Below are 6,264 nucleotides of genomic sequence, written 5' to 3'. Positions count from 1 at the left end.
TTCTCTTCAATATAAGCTTCAGACCTAAAAAAGACGCTTCCATGGTGCATAAAAAGAAGCAACGGAAGAGGAGATTATTAGGAGCCATCAAATATTAATATGAATATTTTTTCAGTCTACTTTGTCTCTCTATTAATTCTTGATAGAAATATCTTCCCATTCATTCCTTATTCCTTACTAATCCTCTATTTGTAGTTCAAGTATTGTAACCATAATTTGTTTATTATTAGTTTAGGTTTATGCCTACTACAACTGCCCTGAGCCTTTATTTGGGTTAATTATAATATACAAAATGTTTGATACTAAAGAAAGATATAGACATTAAGGGTTTTATGCTCTAGATCTAAGTTTTTAAGGCTAAATAATGTTAATCTCTCTCTCTCTCAACTTAGGTTTCATTTTAATTTAGGTTAATATTTAGCTATTTCAGAAGTGAGAATTTGAGTACATATCATATGTCTCTTGGTCTTTGTATCCATGTATAACAGCTCTAAAAAATAAGCCTTATATATGTCTAAGATTGTGAAAAAAGAAACTCTAAACAAATATACAAGACTGGACTGAATTTTAGATCTAGAAATTCTGAAATCTTAATTCTTGATAGATCGAGCTGCTGTCGAGACTTAATGAACAACTTTTCTTCACTTGTTTCTTGGACCAATCTTCATGTCTTTAATACTTGACTTCGCTACAACAAAAGTGGACTATGATGACGAAACCTTTCGTCATAATATGTCATTATTTCGTCACCGAATACATATGGTGACAAAATGGTGACGAAACAACATTCGTCACCCAAGCTCTGTCACAGAATGTATTGGTGACGAAAATGTTTCGTCACCAATAAAAAAATGATAGGTGACCTTATTTTTGCGTCACCAATAAAAAATGATAGGTGACATAAGCTTTTCGTCACCTAATATTTTCGTCACTAAACCTTATTTTCAGTGACGGAACATTTTGTCATCAAATGTTTTTTTTTTTCCAATTTCAATAGATCAGGTGACGAAGTTTTGCGTCACCAATTTTTTTTTTTTTTTTTTAATTTCAATAGATCAAGTGACAAATTATTTCGTCACCAATTTCTGCTTATAGTCAAATATGGCAACGAAAATTATCATCACCAATTTTATTTTTTATTAATATTCTTTACATTTACTTGCCATTACATTAACCTGTTCATTTCTAACCAAATCCATGAAAAATAAATTAAAAATAAATTCCATTCATTTCTAAACAAATCCATAAAAAACATCCATACAATCTAAAACTGCAATAAAGATGTTCACAAAGTAATTACAACCATTTATATACAAATGATGTCTTAGCTTCCTAACTTTACAGAAAATTATTTGAGTTCAAGTAGTCCCACAAAAGCTATCTTTTTACCACCAATCCCATATCTGCACAAGTATAAAGGAAAATACATCAATAACAAACTAGACTGCAAACCTATATTCCTGATAAGATGTACTACAACAAAAAAAGATTATTATTAGTAAGACAATGCAAAAAATGTCCACAGAATACCCAATAACAAACTAGACAAAATAATCATAATGCAACATCATATGAAGCCAAACTATCAAAGAAAGAAGACCCACAACATTCTCATCAAATAAAAACCCAACCCACATTACAAACCATGGAGAAATCACAAAGAATGCAGAAAAATCCCAATTTAAAACAAAACAAATAAAGTGAAATCCAAAACAAAAACCCAGCTACCATCATTAACACAAACCCAACCACCACAACAAATAAAAAATCTAGCCAACACCATTAAAAAATATATATATATAGCCACCACCATTAAACAAAAACCACGGCCACCACCATAAACAAAAAACTCGCCACCACCATAAACAAAAAACTCAGCTACCACCATTAATACAAAAACTCAGCCACTACCATAAACAAAAAAACCCAGCCATCACAATAAACAAAAAACTCAACCACCACCATAAACAAAAAACCCACCACCACTATTAAACAAAAAACATAGTCACCACCATAAACACAAAACCCAGTCACTACCATAAACAAAAAACCCAACAACCACCATTAAACAAAAAACATAGCCACCACCATTAACACAAAAACCCAACCACTACCATAAACAAAAAAACCCACCACCATTATCAAACAAAAAACAGAGCCACTACCATTAACACAAAAACTCAACCACTGCCATAAACAAAAAGCTCAACCATCACAATAAACAAAAAACCCACCACCAACATTAAACAAAAAACTCAGCCACCACCATAAACAAAAAACCCACCACCACCATTAAACAAAAAACATAGTCACCAACATTAACACAAAAACACAGTCACTACTATAAACAAAAAACCCAGCCATCACAATAAACAAATAACCCACCACCAACATTAAACAAAAAACTTAACCACCACCATAAACACAAAAACCCAACCACACAATAAACAAAAAATCCACCCACCATCATTAACACAAAACCCACCACCAACATTGAACAAAAAATCCAACCACCACCACAAACAAAAAAGCCACCACCACCATTAAACAAAAAACACAATTGGAGCAAAATTGTGCTACGGTACCCTCATACATATAGGAGGTTACTATAGCACAATTGTAAAAAAATTTACAATTGAGAGACCGGGTAATGCTTGTTTTTGTGTTTTTGTTTTTGTGTTTCTGTTAGAGATATTGGCAAACCTCACGTGTTTTTAACGGCCACGACTTCTTCCAATTGCTTCCCCTTGACCCACGTAGAAGCTGAAAATTATGATAGAGAACAATTAGAACAATTCCTTGCAATAACAAAGGCCACAATGCCATGAAAAAAGGACAATAAGGTAAAGTAGAACACAAATGGCAACTTCCAAAAACTTGACAAATCAATTAAAGAGACAAATATTTAAAAGCAATTTCTAACTCTAGACCAAGTTTCAAATATTTTCTCAATAAACTGAGTGATGGTTTGTTACTGTAGGCAATCTATTTTTTAATGGAACATTGACTTCCAAACCAAATTACCCTAGCAAGATGACATTGAGTAAATAGATGTAGTGAGGATTTTATCTGAAATTTGCAAAGAGAGCAACTTGAATTTGAGTTGAGTTGAGAGCATACCTGTTTATATATATAAACATGTATGCTCTCAACTCAAATTCAAGCTGCTCTCTTTGCATATATATATTTTGATAGAAATTTTTTCTCTAGTATATAAAATATGTTATCAGTAGGTGTATAACATTTTGATAATTATCATCATATTATAAATAAATGAAAGTGGTCCATGTAAATAGTCCCATAGTTATAATACCATATGTATGACTTTAAGCAAATCAATTGTCATTTATAGTTCATAGCTAGGTTAATTATAATACTTCTAAATGATATTCAATCCAATTAATACTACTGCTCTAGTTTCCACTTGCTTTGTAATCATCATTCATTATTAATTAAAGAAAAAAGCCCTTCAGGTTTAAAACACTTTTTTGGGTAAATAACAATATTTATTCATATGAAAAACGCAGACATTGGCAAGCTTTCTCTAGCTCATGTTTTTATTTTTATTTTTCTTTTGTACTCTTCTATGCCTTTTCAGTACACACCCTATGTATTGGGATTTCATTTTTCTTAATTTAATGAGTTTATTTACCTATTAAAAAAAAAGTAGCCCAAGTACACAGTGGGTATACTATGGGTACAGCAAATCAAATCCTAGTATAATGATTAATCAAATCTAAGAGGGTAAAAAAAATATTTGAGCCTAATCCTAGCATCAACTAATACAAAGATTTAAAAAACAACAGTTTTAGATCTATAATAGTTTGTTCACACGCCTCAAAACCTCCAAGCATTCTGATAGTAATTCTCTTCATGTACAAGTTTCATATGCCCCATGCTCATTTACTAGCACAACACACTAGTAGATTCTAAATGAGCAAAGGAATCCATCAGCCATCATCACAAATGATAGATTGAAATGAATAAAAATCACTATACCCAAATCCAGTTACTAAAAATTGCAGCAATTACCCCCATTTTCCCAAAAAAAAAAAAAAATGCCCCAATGCTATGTGGTACAAACTAGAAGAATTCAACTTACCAAAAAAGCTTCCGAATAAAAGAATATACTACTATACTATTTGTTGAAATAAATGTTTGACTAAAGACTAAACTACAAGAAGGCAATCTATGATTCTACATCAAAATTCAAACAACAGAAAAGTGGCAAATCCCCAATATTTATGCTTTATTTGTTAAATTTTTCAAGGCCAACAACAAAAACTTAAAATACCCAGATCCATTCCAGAATATCCAATTGATTTCTACTTATGATCAAAGTAACAGAAATAGTTACCTAGTTTGAAAGTAGAAATATGAGCACTTTCAACCACCAACAAAAATCACATATCTGAGAGAGAGAAGAGTGATGAGAGAGAGAGCGCTTACCGGTCTTTTCGGGAGGCTGAGAAGGGTCTATATGTGGGAAGAGAAAGAGAGAGTATAAGTGTTTTGTTTACACAAATAAAAAATAAGGCAAAAAAAAAGTCTAAAAAATTTAGAACGCGCCTGAAAATTGGGCACCGTGCAAAAAGAAATAAAAAAATTTGAGAGATGTTATCTACACACTATTTTTATAATATTTTCACAATAAATTATAAGTGGTTAATTGTTATTGGTTTAAATTTAAACATAACACTAAAATTAGTTTTTTATCTTCAACAATAACAACCAATAGCAACCTATCAATTAAATTTTATTATAAAAATATTATAAAAATACCACTTCTGTTTGGATTTGGAAGAGGAGAGACCGAGAGACCATGAAGCACGAGCAGTATTGCTTGAGTTTCTTGAAATGAGCTTCTTCTTCAAAACTATGAAGAGAGATTAACAAATCAAAAGTCAAAAACAATTGAACCTGTATTTTTAAAAACTGTGTGCTCTATACACAATAAAGCAATGAGAGCCACACCCTTTTTTTAGTCTTTAATCTAGAATTAATGAGAACCACATGCTATGGCTCTACTTTTAGCTTTTGTTTTACTTTAACTTTTTTTTTTTAAAAAAAAAGAGATTTTGTTTTACTTGACATATTTTACAGTCTGTACGTTGTAGATTGTACAACTACAAGCTCTTTATCCTCAAAAACAATATTATATACTATATTATACAACTCTATGTGAAAAGTCACGTGAATTTAATTTCTTTATTTTCTTTTTCTTTTTCCTTTTTGTGATAATTATGATTAGAAAAAAATAGTAATTTTATTTAATTAAATGAATAAACTTAAAAAGTTATTTAAGTTTTATATAACATTAATTAATTCATTGTATATATAATAATAATTTTTTTTTTTATGATTACATTTAAACATAATTGATTGTCCATTCCAAGGAAAATTAATTACTTGATGACATGCCTATTAATTTTTGATCATCTTGAATTTTGTAAGCATGAAAAATCTATGAAGATAAAAAATTTACAATGATTTAAAAAATATAGGGTTAGGTTTAAGTTACATTTGATGTAACTCTAAAAAATGTTACACCACCCAATAACTTATTATTTAATGCATATTTTGAAAATCCAACCGTTGGATAACATGTTCTATATGTTCTTAACATGCATGCCAATTTCCACACCAATCGGATGTAATGTACCATTTGATCTTTATACTCATCTTTTATGCGTTATTTTAAACTACAAATACATGAATTTAGACAATGGATTGATGACATGCCTATTAATCTTTGATCACATTGAAATTTTGTAAACATGAAAAATATATGAATACAATGTAATCTAACGGAAGATTTGTCAAAATTCACATCGAATTAAGAAATATAAGATTGAGTTCAAGTTACACTTGACGTAACTCTAAAAATTGTTACATCACCCAATAACTTATTATTGAATTCATATTTTCAAAATCCAACTATTAGATTATATGTTCTATATGGTCTTAACATTCATGCCAATTTTTATGTCAATCGGATGTAATTTACCATTTGATCTATAAACTCAACTTTTGTGCATTATTTTAAACTACTATAACTTGAATCTAGACAATTGATTGATGACATGGTTATTAATATTTGAAAACCTTGAAATTTTGTAAGTAAGAAAAATATATGAAGATAGTGTAATCTAACGGTAGATTTGTCAAAATTCACATCGAATTAAGAAATATAAGATTAGGTTCGAGTTACATCTGACGTAACTCTAAAAAATGTTACACTACTCAATAACTTATTATTGAATT

The 6,264-nt window shown here is 29.9% G+C and overlaps 1 long non-coding RNA gene across 2 annotated transcripts; it reads right to left on the bottom strand.

The window, feature by feature from the left end:
• Positions 1–1,102: 1,102 nt before the first annotated feature.
• On the bottom strand, positions 1,103–4,554 carry LOC126688967 (uncharacterized). 2 transcript variants are annotated; one of them, XR_007644379.1, is made up of 2 exons: positions 4,450–4,554; positions 1,103–2,763 (listed from the first exon to the last, which is right to left on the bottom strand). It is a non-coding gene; the product is annotated as an uncharacterized LOC126688967 (long non-coding RNA). The 2 variants fall into 2 exon arrangements; XR_007644380.1 differs by having other exon boundaries at positions 4,358–4,452.
• Between the last annotated feature and the right edge of the window lie 1,710 nt (positions 4,555–6,264).

Source organism: Quercus robur, chromosome 6 (assembly GCF_932294415.1).
Source record: "Quercus robur chromosome 6, dhQueRobu3.1, whole genome shotgun sequence".
NCBI classification, from domain to species: domain Eukaryota; kingdom Viridiplantae; phylum Streptophyta; class Magnoliopsida; order Fagales; family Fagaceae; genus Quercus; species Quercus robur.
Note: the sequence above shows the minus strand (reverse complement) of the source record. Positions and strands in the feature narration are given on the sequence as shown.